Source organism: Protopterus annectens, chromosome 6.part0 (genome assembly GCF_019279795.1).
Source record: "Protopterus annectens isolate FY-2018-M chromosome 6.part0, PAN1.0, whole genome shotgun sequence".
Lineage (NCBI taxonomy): Eukaryota > Metazoa > Chordata > Ceratodontiformes > Protopteridae > Protopterus > Protopterus annectens.
In genome coordinates this window covers 1,672,246,148-1,672,259,538 of record NC_056737.1, presented here as the reverse complement: position 1 = coordinate 1,672,259,538, position 13,391 = coordinate 1,672,246,148, and the positions used below count along the sequence as shown (strand labels likewise).

The 13,391-nt window shown below is 34.7% G+C and overlaps 1 protein-coding gene across 1 annotated transcript in view; it reads right to left on the bottom strand.

Annotated features, from left to right (window-relative positions):
* The window catches only part of THADA (THADA armadillo repeat containing), a 3,943,996-nt gene that overhangs the window by 3,481,044 nt on the left and 449,561 nt on the right, over positions 1-13,391 (bottom strand). The window lies entirely within an intron of this gene.

Below are 13,391 nucleotides of genomic sequence, written 5' to 3'. Positions count from 1 at the left end.
GTAACACAAAGTACTGATAACAGAAGCAGTCACATAAACTAATCAAAACTGTGGATAATACTTCCATTCTTTTTTTTTTAACAATTTTATTAAGTTATCACTTAAGACATAACCACACACACAATAGAAACAAAAGCAAACCATATTAAAAGTTTTATCATTTACATGTATTACGCAATACATATTATGTTGTCTTTGTAAAATTACACAAATTACTCAATTCCTGCCTTGATAATACTTCTAATAAATCATAACTCAGGCTCACCCCTACCCAAAAGTATCACTGACAAGAAAAGTCTAAAAATTACTATAAAGTACTAACAGGGGTATAGAGAAGTAAATACTGTGGGAAGAACCAGCCAGGGAATTGTTATGGCTAGGCTTGTATAGGCCCTAGGGCCAATAGCCTAGTACCAACCTATGAACCCATAAACATATATGAATCCCAACTGGCAGATGGTGTTCAGTAATCCATGATAGAAGTTTCCTAAGTATGGAAGAAAGACGGCTGGACAATGGTAATCATGACGGCCCTGAATTTGGATTCTTGTGGGACATCTGAAAAAGCACTCTGACAAAATGCCTTGAGACTGATGCAAGGCTTTTTGGCAGTGTCTACATAATGCACTGATTACAGATGATGAATGAGGGGTGGGGGTAAACTGTGCACGTTAAAGGGCAGTCGGCAAGAAATATGAAACACTACTTAGAAGTCCAGGAACTAGTATTTGTCAGGTTGGCCTCTTTTCTTTGATTTTAGGCTTTACTACTTCGTAAAAAGTGAGCCAGCTGGCATAAAAAAACAAATGTTTAAGGAGGCAAAATGTAAACAATGCACAAAGTGATGCATAAACCCAGCAATCAGGTCTGGAGGTAAGAATGTGATGTTTAATTTACTAAGTCAGTCCCAAATGAAAAGCATGACTGCCCAAAGCCTTTGCCATGCTGGCCACACAAATTACTTAAAACGGTCCTGCATCCTTCTGTCTGTCGGCTGAAGTGCTTCTCCATATGTCTACCCTATGAAACATGGGTCTTAAACTAGAAAGGAAACTGCTACACAGTAAGATCTGTAAAGACTTCAGGATTGTTGTAAGACTCTATAAAAAGCTTAAGATTTTTTTCAATATTTTTATTAGGTGAGATATCAAAATACATCACTTGACCATTACATTTTCCATAACTATGCAACATCTCCGTTTCCATAAATTTACCATGAAAGAAAGAACTGTTTCGAATCTCAAATATATTTGCAAGTAAGGCGCTAACAATTTTCACAGTACACACTCTCCCTAACAATCATTTTTCATTTCTTAAACAATTGCTCCATCGATAAAGAAATATGACTATTAGTAATTATTTTATATACTTGTTTAATGAGACAACATCATCCATGTTCAAAAGGGATGAATTTTTTTTCATCAGAATTTATAATTTAAGTATTCCATCATAGTTTGACACACATTATGGGACACTAACTTAAATGCCACAATGTATTTTTCACCCAATCATAAAATTATGTGAGTCGTTTCCTAATAAAAAGGGTTGTAAACTTTTTTTTATTAACAATGCACCCACATAATTCTACAACTTCTCTCACAGACGTCACTTGAGGGATGTTGTGGGGTGTATCCGTAGACTTTAATGGATGGGAACACACGCATTTCCTATAGTGTGCTCATTAAAGTCTGTGGACTCGCTCATATGGACCCTCTACGTTGACATCAAGGGTAAAGTTCAATGAACTTTTCACTGATGTCTTGTAGGTGAAAATAAAATTTCACAAAAGATACAATTTTAAATTTGGTGCCAAAAAACAGGAACCAACAGAAAGAAAATGCAGGATGGCTGTGGAGGAATATTTTGTTGAGTACTTTTAGACTTAATAAACTTTCTTATCACAAACATTTCTAATTTTGGTTTTGATTCTTTCAACCAATTGTAGTAATCTTTCTGGCTATAGCTAGAAGACCTTTAAAGAGGATGCTGACTACTAATTATGGAGAAGACCAAAGGAATACTGTATAAAATACTATTGGTTAAAATAAACTACCTGTCCATAATGCTTGGCAAAACAAATGCATCTCTTTTTAATACCCCTTGACAAAACATATAGAGCCAATCTGTTTTCAATATACTTGCACATCTCCATCATCTATAATCACCACCTTCTTTATTTGTCTTAGCTACCTTATCTAAAGTGTAGAATGCCTTACATAAAAACATATGTATGTATATCATCCAGGGTTTACTAACTTAATTGAGCAGCCTTCTGTGTGCAGCAGCATTTACGAACGGAAAAAAAATTGTTTTTACGACCCGACAGGCATTCAGCGTTAAGCCATTACGGCCAACACACACCTCCACACTACCATGGCTCCGGCTAGGGGGTGAATTTCAATGGTAAACCTCATCCAGGAAATGCAGAAAGCGTTATCATTTATCACTGTTAGCAGAAGTGATTTATCTTTAAGATAAAAGTCCGATTCTTCTTACTATGTGTGTCCAATATGCATCAGGAATGCTAACATTTTGATATCTTATTATTTAGTATAGCTTTGATGGCAAACATTTGGTTACATTACCCAAACAGATTATATTACTGATATATTCTAACAGTTTTGGATAGTCTTTCTTATCTTATTGTTAATGGACACATTCTCTTACTGCTCACATGCTGAGCCATTCTGTTGCAAAGAGCTCAAGTTCCTTATTATTTGGAGAAACTTTACTTTAGTGCCTTTTAAACAATTAATGTCACTCTATAATTTGTTTTCTTTCTAGTTTATTTTCATTTATAGTTTTCATTAAATCTATATTAATATAAAGAAAACTGGTAAAAAGTCATTTTAATGTGTTACATTTACATATATAATTTTTGTATGCTTATAGGATATTTAAGCAATAACCCACGCCTGGGTGTGGGTAATGCTGGATTTACCCATGGTTGGTGTGGTTTGGTCATGACAGCGAAGCCACAGTGGCCAAACAAAGACAACCATGGGCAAATCCAGCATTACCCACACCCAGAAGTGGGTTATTGCTATTATACAATGACATTATTTAAGAAAAAAATACTTACTTTTCTTAAATAATGGCATTGTATAATGCCTCCTTGCTGCCCTTCCGCAGTTGTCCAGTATTCTGCAGCAGTTGTGATGTACTGCGCATTCGTATGCTTACGTAGTACATTAGAACTGTATGTGGAAGCAATGGAGAAAGGAAGATCTCCGTTGCTTTTAAAAACGTGTCTCGCTGTTAAACTCGTTTAACATAGCGAGACAGCTTTAAAAAAAGCAATGGAGAAAGGAATATTTATGTTGCTTTTTTTAAAGATATCACGCTATGTTAAACTCTTAACATAGCGAGATAACAGCAACGGAGCTCTTCTGTTCTCCATTGCTGTCCAACAAAAAAAAAAAAAAAAGGACATACTAATGGAAAAAGTCTGGGCGACTGGACCTTTTTCCATTAGTACAAGTCTTGATTTACAACGTGCATGCTGACCAATCAGTGTGCATGTTTTGGAATATTAATGGGGGGGGGGTCGTTGTATAATGATTTATATTTTAGATTCAAGTAATTTGTATATATTGTACTAAAGGTTGCTTTAAATTATAAGACAAATCTTTTTGTTATATCGTAACTTAGTTTAGATATTTTGTTTTATCCTTGCAAAGACCTAAATGTATTTCACAGTTGGCAAAGTAATTATTAGATAACCAATATACAACAATTTTGATAATCAAATATGACCACATAAGATTTCCTGTGAAGTAAATCTAACTCCATTATCCTGTTTTCTAATATGACCCTCGAAGGCTATACTTGGATTGTTGGGCTATCATAAGAACACTAGCAACATTCTTTCTTTTTTCATTATTTGAGTAACAGACAAAGCTGTAATAATGTGGAGAAATATATGTTCTAATGTAAAAAAAAGTTTGTTTCATTTAGTAGTAATTTTAAGTTTTCTGTAGAATTATTTGAATGTACAAGAATTGTCTGTTCCTTGTTACTTTAAGTGCTAGTTCTAAACCATCTATTATCTTCATCATGCAAATTATATATTTCTTAAAAGTTTGTCTTGTAGTAATTTTTACTATTTAGAATTTTTATTAATGATTTTAATCCAGGTATTATTAAATGTGGTAGTTACTTTCTGAAAATAACACAAAATTCAATGTTTGAAAGTGCTAAAGAAACATCAGCAGCAAATAATAAAACTTTTGATGGATAGGTACTTATTTGTAAACCTTTAACTTGTAAAGTACTCCTTATTGCATTTGCTAGGAGACCCACAGCCAAGGCTAAAAACATGGGTGATACTACACAATCCTGTCTAGAGTCCTTCTTGATGTATACTGCTCCTGATAAAAATGGACCAATGTTAATATGCATTTTATTTATCTCTATGCAATCATTAAAAAAATAATACACATTTGAAGGAATCTAAAGTTGTCCAACATCATAAATAATCTTGATTTAACATATCAAAAGCTTTCTCAAAACCTACAATAAATATTGCTAGTTACTCATTAGTTTTATGTGAGTAATCAGTAAGGGTCATTATACCTTTATACTATCTGGGCTTTGTCGATTAATAAAAAATGTGATCTATATCTATTAACTGTGGTAATTTTTTACTTTTTTAAAAACCTTTACTAAATTACCACTAAAGACATAGGCAGACATAAATGAATAGAAAAGAAAACTAACTATATCAATATTTTTCATATTCATGCATTATACATTACACAAGTTTTCTTTCTTAAGAATACATTCCATAAATTGCTCCGTTCATGTCTTCCCTTAATCCTCACTCGTCTTCCTCCTGAGCATTATTCTGCAGATACTGTTCCCAGAAATTCCTTTCATTTCTGTGCAATTTGTTCTTTCTCTTTTCTAAACCTTTCACGGTTAGTTCTTTTGTCTCCTTTACAATATTCAGTACTTCAATTCCAGTTGTTTTAGATATTGATTTCCATTTTCTGTTAATTACTGCATTAAACAAAAGCTGTAATATTGTATAGGCAATTCAGATACTATGTCCCAGCTCAAAACAATCACTTCATTAGCCACTTGTTTTTTTAAAAACTTCCAACTCATTATCCTCCCCAAAACATGTTCTCAGTTCTGCCTCCCTTTTCCTTCATGCCTCCAGCATTTGCTAACTAAGGAAAAATTCTCTGAAGTCAAACATTTCTAGCAAAAATCCTAAACTTTCTGGACTTTATTGCATACTTGGCAGCCATACAGATGTCCATCAATTTTCCTTTGTAAACTGCCTTTTTAGTCTCTCTTCACAAGCTTTCCTAATCTCTGATTTGATTTTTATAGTCATCATGCAATATTTTATATGCCCTATTAATTATAATTTTTTCACATCAGCTTCTGTTCTAGACTTGACAAAAAAATTCTACCAGAGCTTGTCTTTCACTCAGCACTCCCCAATCTTTTTCTCTTTGCCTATACCCCAATATCAATCCCTAATAGGAAAGCAATTTCCAGCTTGCAGTCCAAACTTCTTCTTGGGCCTCATCTCACAAATTTCCTTTCCCTCCCCGTTCATATGCTACCAATTTTTTGCTACCTTTGCCAACCGCTCCAGTACATTCCAATCTTCTTTGGCCTATTTTTGTGATACCCCTACCTGCAGTAATCCCTAATGGCAAAATTATTTTCCTCCATTCCTGAGTTGGTTTTGCTCTTAGAATATTTTCTGAATTTTTATAAATATAGTACTTTTTATGACAACTTCCCTCCAAAACTTTGTCTAAAATTATAAAATCTAACCAAACTAATCTCAGGATTTCCATCATCCAATACCAAAACAAATTATATAAATCTGACATAGAAATTATAAAACATTTCTCTTCCTTATTCTCAGATATCTATGGCAGGAAAGCAATCTCTTCTCAGGACTCATATAGGGAGAATTTTCTAAAATCTTTAAAGTTCCCTTCACTAGATGATAATCAATGTGCCTTGCTCTCTGCTCCTTTAACTCTTCAAGAAATTCCAAGAAGTTATTGTTAATTTTAAATTAGGAAAGTCCCCTGGTCCTGACGGTTTTACTCCAGACTTCTATAGGGCTTTTAATACAATTATCTCCCCTCTTCTTCTAAAAATCTTTAATCACATTATAAAATTTGGTATAGCTGACCTATACTGGAACACCTCAAAAACCATTCTAATTCTGAAAAATAAACAAGATAAAACAGACCCTAATAACTACAGACCTATTTCTCTAATTAGTGTCAATATAAAGATTTTTTCAATGGTCCTGGCTAACAGACTTAAAAAAAAAATCATGCCCTCTTTAATCTCTACGGAACAAGCTGGCTTCACATCTCAAAGACACACCTGGGACAACACACTAACCCTTGATTCCATAATTCAGTTTACGAAGAAAGACAAAAACCCAATTTATGCATTAACCTTAGATGCTTTGAAAGCATTTGAGAGTAAATTGGGACTTTTTATTTCAAACCTTGGTACATTTCAATATTCCTAGCAGTTTCTCTGATATGATTAAAATCCTTTATAGAAATTCCTCTACCTATCTTTATATAAATAAAATTTTATCAGAACCTATTAGAATCACGAGCGGCACAAGACAAGGCTGCCCACTATCCCCCTTTCTCTTCAATCTCTTCATTGAACCTTTTTTTCTTTATTTAAAACAAAAGACTTCACTCAATCCCTAAGGTTTTGAATACCAATTTGGTGTTTTCAGCATTCACTGATGATCTAAACTTATACTTTCAATACCCTAATACGGACTTAAGTAAGATAATCACTACTATAGATAATTTTTCGAAAGTCTCTGGATACCAAGTAAATCAAAAAAAATCCAAAATCTTTCCTATTAATACGGTTGGCCATAAACCTTTCTACTTTCCAGATTCTCCTTTTCGGACATCCTTTAGCATTCATTATTTTGGTATTCATTTTGATCATAACCTAACTTCTATGACACAAAAAAATCTACTCAAAACATGGTCTAATATTATACAAGACCTCCGTAGATGGGAACAAATGAATCTATTGCTTCTTTCCAAAGCTGCGGTTGTAAAGATGAACATACTTCCCAGACTCCTTTATCAGTTCAGAGCTTCAAATTTGACAATATCAAATGCTCTTTTCTCTAAGTTTGACAAAGAACTAGCCAAATTTATCTGGTTTCCTAAATCAGTTAGGATTTCTTATCGGAGGCTAGTCTATCCTAAAGACAGAGGTGGTTTGGGACTACCTAATCTTCAGCTTTATTATATGATCATTTGCGCAAATAGAATTCTGTTAATCTCAAACTTAACCCAGAATAATTACATCTCTTCTCCTTCCTGGATGAAATTATGGTTTCAGTATTTTTAAACCCTTAAATTTAATCCTAATGCTCTTCTCTTTCTAACTCCAGAAGCTCTCAGTAACTATAAATTATGTACTACATTAAAACATAATATTATGGTATTCCAGTCTCTAATAAAACACCTTAACTTTGACAAAGTTTTTTCTTTAATTCAACCTCTACATTTAAATCCCAATATCAAGATCAATAATAGGATGATCAATCTTGCGGACTTTCCAATAATCAAAGATATTACAGTTTGGGACCTACTACATCATAAAGATATAAAACTTTCGGCTCTGAGTTTAATCCTTAAAATGAGTAAGAAATATACGGTCCTTTTACGCCAACTAAGAGAATTAGTTACATCAAAATTCGCCCATATCTCGGTCAACGAACAGACTATCAGCACAATTCATGAAATTTTACAGGCCTTTGTAAGCCCAGTTAAAATGCTCTCCAAATCCTATAAATTAATAGACCCTTTTATACACAATTCAGGATGTCTGTTCTCTAACTACTGGAATATTTGTGGAACCTCTTTCACGTAGGAACAAAAACTATCTGCTATTAAATATACGTTAGATTTCTCTCCACTTAAAAAACTCATATATACACAATTAATGGTGTACAACAACATATATTACACACCCACAGTGTTAAACAGATTTGACTCCAAAAATTCCTCCACCTGTACCTGCTGCTCTTACCTTAGAGCTGATCTTCTGCATGTACTTTGGACCTGCAAATATTCACATAAACTTTGGACATCGTTAAAAGTTTGCCTAGAGAAAATGGGGTACCGCAAGTCCACTCTTTCCTGGGAATTAGCAATACTTCATGTACCTACTATCAAACTCTCAAGACTAGATAAACATGTCCTAATCATTTTGTGCTCCCTGATCAAGTTATATATCACAAAAAATTGGTTAGATCGCACAAAACTTAATTGGAATAACTTCAAGGAGATGGCCATATCATACATTGCAGCACAAAAAAGTATTACAAAAAATCAACGGAAAAAGGTTTTATATGAGAAAATCTGGAAATGCCTCTTTGACTTAATCTATTGTATACAATAATATTCAGGCTTTCTCCTTTGCTCTCTGCGCAAGGTTAGGATAAGCACCACTAAACCCCTTTATCTGAAACGCTATTATACATATAACCCTCATCTCTCCTTGTAACAAATGATATATATATATATATATATATATATATTTTAGCTGGCAGCTTTCCCTTTCTTTATATTTAGTTAATTTGATTTTATAATTGTATTTTAAATTAATTTGACTCTTTTGTCTTAATTCTACGTCAGATATTCAATTAACTGCGATTCAGCTTAGTTTAAGTTTGTTTAGTTTAGTTCCATTTTTATTTCTATTGTATATATTGTAAATATTTTTGTTTGATATTAATGTTTTCAAATACTGTTCATGTTTTCATATTTGTGTTTAAATAAATAAAAAGTGATTTGAGAAAAAAAAAAATATAGTACTTTTTATGACTGTAATTACCCTACTTAAGGATCCCTTCCAAAATCTTTTCTTCTTAGCTTTTATATTCCATCTCCACTTTCATCATCACTACCTCTTTCCACCTTGCATTATAACCTTCTGCTTGTACTTGCATATGAGCCCCAAAAATATGTAGCTCTAATGAATCCATTCAAAAGCGCTCATTCTAAACCACCCTGAAATATGGGGAAAATCAACTCATTCCACTTACAAAAAAATCACTATTTGTATCTAAGCATAACAAAAAGCTTCCAGATTCTCAGATTTTGTATTATCTTAAGTCTAGTCCCACATATCCTTAGCTGCCATAACAGAATTCTGTTTAATCCATATATCTATACACTTCATCTTGTCATGTCCTCATAAACATGGGTATTGAGCTAAGTCCTGCTATAGCATTTATTCTACCTTTATTAATTTTATATCCTGAAAAGACTTGAAACAGTCTCAAAATGTTTCACACCACCAAAATATCCTTTTCTGGATTTTAAGAACAAAATAAAATCCTCTGCAAATAAAGTTAACTTTTCATGATTACCATACCCATTATATCCTTTAATATAAGAGTCCTTCATCTTCTTTGCCTGTGGTTGTAAATATAAAGAGAATAACAAAAGGGGAAGAGGACACCCCTATTTGGTTTGTCAGTTCAAACAGCGTGTCAGAGAAGAACCCTCCCACCTTAATTATTGCCTCCATATATCTTCTTAATTAACCCTGTTATTCTATCAGGGAATGAAAATGCTTCCATTGCCCTACTAATATATCCCAAATGACTCTACTGAGTGCTTGCCCTGCATCAAGACCCACAAACAACCGTAGTATTTTCTTACATTCTGATTGCCTCTGGATCATCAATGTTCTATTATTGTTGCCAAATGCTTGCTTCCCCTACACAAAAAAAAAACACGGATTCGTATCCATCAATTTTGGAAACACCTTTGCTATTTTCTACATTAATATAAACATATACATTTTATAATCATGGTTTAAAATTGCAGTGGGCCTGTATGAATCTGGGTCTGAACAGTCTTTACCGTCTTTGGGTAAAACAGCTACACTGCTTTTCTCCCCATATTGCTGGTGCCCTCCCATATTGCTGACAGTGTTGATGGAGAAGTACAGAGAATGTGTCGGTGGAGATGCATAAGATGTTAAGATTTGAAAGATTCTAAGGATGAGGAAAGAGGGAAGGCCTAAGATAAGATTTATGGATGTGATGATTGCTGGTGCCCTCCCCCATTTTAGAATACTGTTAAACAAAACCTTCCATATATCTCATCATTTTCTTCCCTCCTAACTTCTAAACTTTCACAAGAATAAAGTCTGCTCCTTATACATCAACATTTTTATCTCATCTCTTCCTACCTTAGCTATTATTTTTTGAGCGTCATAATCCTCTAACCTTGGCATTACATCTTCTATAAATATTTCCATGTGCACCGTTTCTTACCTTCTATATTCCTCTACTTTAACAAAATTTTCATAAAAGTACTGCTAACAGCTATAGAAGATCTCTGATTATTTTTCTTGTCATAGGTCCCAAGTTTGGTGACAACCCTTTCTACTTTTTTGTTGTCTGAATCACTGTGCTAAAAGCTTTTATGCTTTGGAGTTATAAAAAAAAAGTCGGTTAACAGCAATATTTCTACACTCATACATATTATCCAAGTACTCCCTTATCTTTCCTTTATTACTCTGCAGTCGCTCCTCTTCTTGTTCTGTTAGATTTCCCCTGGTCTGCAATACTTTAACCTTTGTCAGCCCCTCTAAATAATTCCTACTATTACTTTTCCTTACCTTTGTCTTTTATACCTACCTTATTTTTAAACTCGGTTTTCATTTTTATTTCACTCAGTAGCTATTCGTCTGAAAAAATGTATTTCTTCCCTAATAACTCAAATAACTTCCACTACCCATTTCTTAAATGCCTCTCTTTTTAACAAGTCGAAAAGTGACAGTGTATCATGTTTACCTCATTACTTTGCATCTTCATCTTATTTTTATTGCTTTATGATCTAAAATAGTTACTGGATGTGTATCAAAGCTTTCAATAAAACACATATGCTCCTGTGAAATATAATTTCGATCCAGTCAAGTACAGTTCTTGTTCCTTGGGGAATAATATATAAATGACATCACATTTTCTACTACTAAATTCACATCAACCATACCAAATATTTTCATAAATGCATTCAGAAATCTAGCCAGTTTTATTATAAGTTAATTTTTAGGTCCCCTGATACAGCCTCACTACTGCAAATCATGTTCTAGTCCCCCACCATGAACGACTTTCCCTACTGACCAGGAATGTCATTTCTGGGTAGAGACTAGAAAATAATTGTCATTCCATGCAGACAGCTTACTATTTCTCCAAGCTGTTAAGCACCATAACAGCAGTTACTTGGTAAAGACTATTTTTCTCATTTATTTGGTCTGTTCCTCAAAGTATTTGGTTTTAAGAGAAATCATGGAGGATTAAAGACACTAAATAATGGCATACATTTAAGTTTCATACTTTGCATCCTTCAGAAAATACAGGCAAACATGCATCTTGTTATTTTAGTATTATTTTTAGTTTCTAAGAGGAAGAGACACCTTCTTGGCACAGACAGCAGCCAAAAATAAATCTTTTTTCTGCCTCTGTTGCTTACTGATCTGTACTGGCAGATTAGACTGCCAAGCGTGGAACTTGACCTTAAAACTTCAGCAGGGGCTGCTTACCATTTGTTAAGGTCGGGTCTCGCACCACTCTAGCACTTAATTGAGTTGTCTTTTTCTGAATATCTGAGCGTAATCACCTCACTCCATGCACTACATTTTATGTTCTAATATCTGCTGACATTTTTGTTTCATGTTTTTCCCATGTCAAAAAACTGTTTCCCCTTCTTGAACTTCACATTTCACCATCTAAATGTTGCGTTGCCTATCCAGTAAGTATTTTTTTTTTAATGTTTAATTTCGCACAGTGAGACAGAGTACACATTCTGTTATAAAAAAGAAAACAAATCATTACAAATTTTTCTCCTTTTAATGCATTATAGTTTCTTTCTTAAATATTATTCGAATTAACATTACACAGATTGCTCAACTCCTGCATTCCTTGAATTTCACTTTCCCCCTGAACATTATTTTCCATGTATTGTTCACGCAGATTCCAATTATTTCCATATTCATTGAGAAGTACTAGGCTAGTGCTGCCCTTGCATTCCATTTTAAGACTAGCCAATTTCCTTTCTTGTGCACAAAATAACCTATCCACCATTTGTTTTTAGGTTAGCTTTGTCAATTCCATGGCCGATAAAAGTACAGTTGTGTAAAATCTTACCATAACCTTAGATGTCCTTCTCTTCTATATGCTGCTGTATCCATAACATGAGGGAGTCTGCGCCTCTGGTTGACTCGTATGTCCGGCCCTTCTTCAAAAGATAAATGCTACTGCGAAGGTACGTGTGACAGCTCGCATCACTCACTGAATGTCGTTCAAAAATGGACATCGGGTATAAAGCAAACATCAGCATGCACCTACCTCAGAAGTGAATGCTGCTGGATACCAGCGACTAAGGAATGGGTACTCAGGAGTCAAGCAAACGTCAGGGGGAAGACAGGGAGGGAAAGTATACAGCAGCACACAGAAGAGGAGGACATCTAAATTTATGGTAAGATTTTACACAACTACACTTCTATTCATATGCTGCTGTATCCATAACATGAGGGAGTGTGCAAAAGCTCATGCTATTAAGGATTGGGAGGGGGAGCAGAGACATTTTCAACAACGTCATGAATAATGTCCCTAGCAAATCCTGCCCTGGACCTGGAAATGATATCTAACTTGTAGTGTTTGGTAAAAGTGTAGACAGATGACCATGAAGCTACTTCTAAAATGGCAGCTGTATCCAATCCCTTAAAGAAGATCCCAGAGGAGGACAAAGCCCTAGTGGAGTGTGCCTTTACTGGGAAAGGAAGCCTTTTGCCATGGGCTGTGTAGCAAAAGGAAACAGCTTTTGAGAGCCATGAGGAAATGGTTTGCTTGGAAACAGGGTGTCCCAGGGCTCTTGGGTGATAGGAGACAAACAGCCTATCTGGTGAGCGAATGGATTTGGTTTTGGCCATGTACATCCAAGATTGAAGGATCCTTTCACTGGAGGACTGTGGTGTAGGGAAGAAGGTAGGAAGGTAGGAAGATTCATGGCCTGATTTAGGGAAAGTTCATTAACTACTTTGGGCATAAAGGATGGGTTAGTACATAGGCAAACCCTGTCCTTATGGAAAACTGTGAAAGGAGGGGATGCCATGAGGACTTGCAATTCGGAGACTCTTCTGGCTGAAGTAATGTCCACCAAAATAATAGTTTTCCATGTGCAATGTTGAAGAGTGCAGTCCTGGCTCAAAGGGCGGTAGGGTCAGCTTTTCAGATACAAAATTAAGATCCCAAAATAGTTTTTAGAAGTGCCCAGGTTTTTCCCCGGGCCTTTTAAGGAGGGCGAGTAGGGCGTTTTCCCCGCTTGATGGGTTCCAAAATT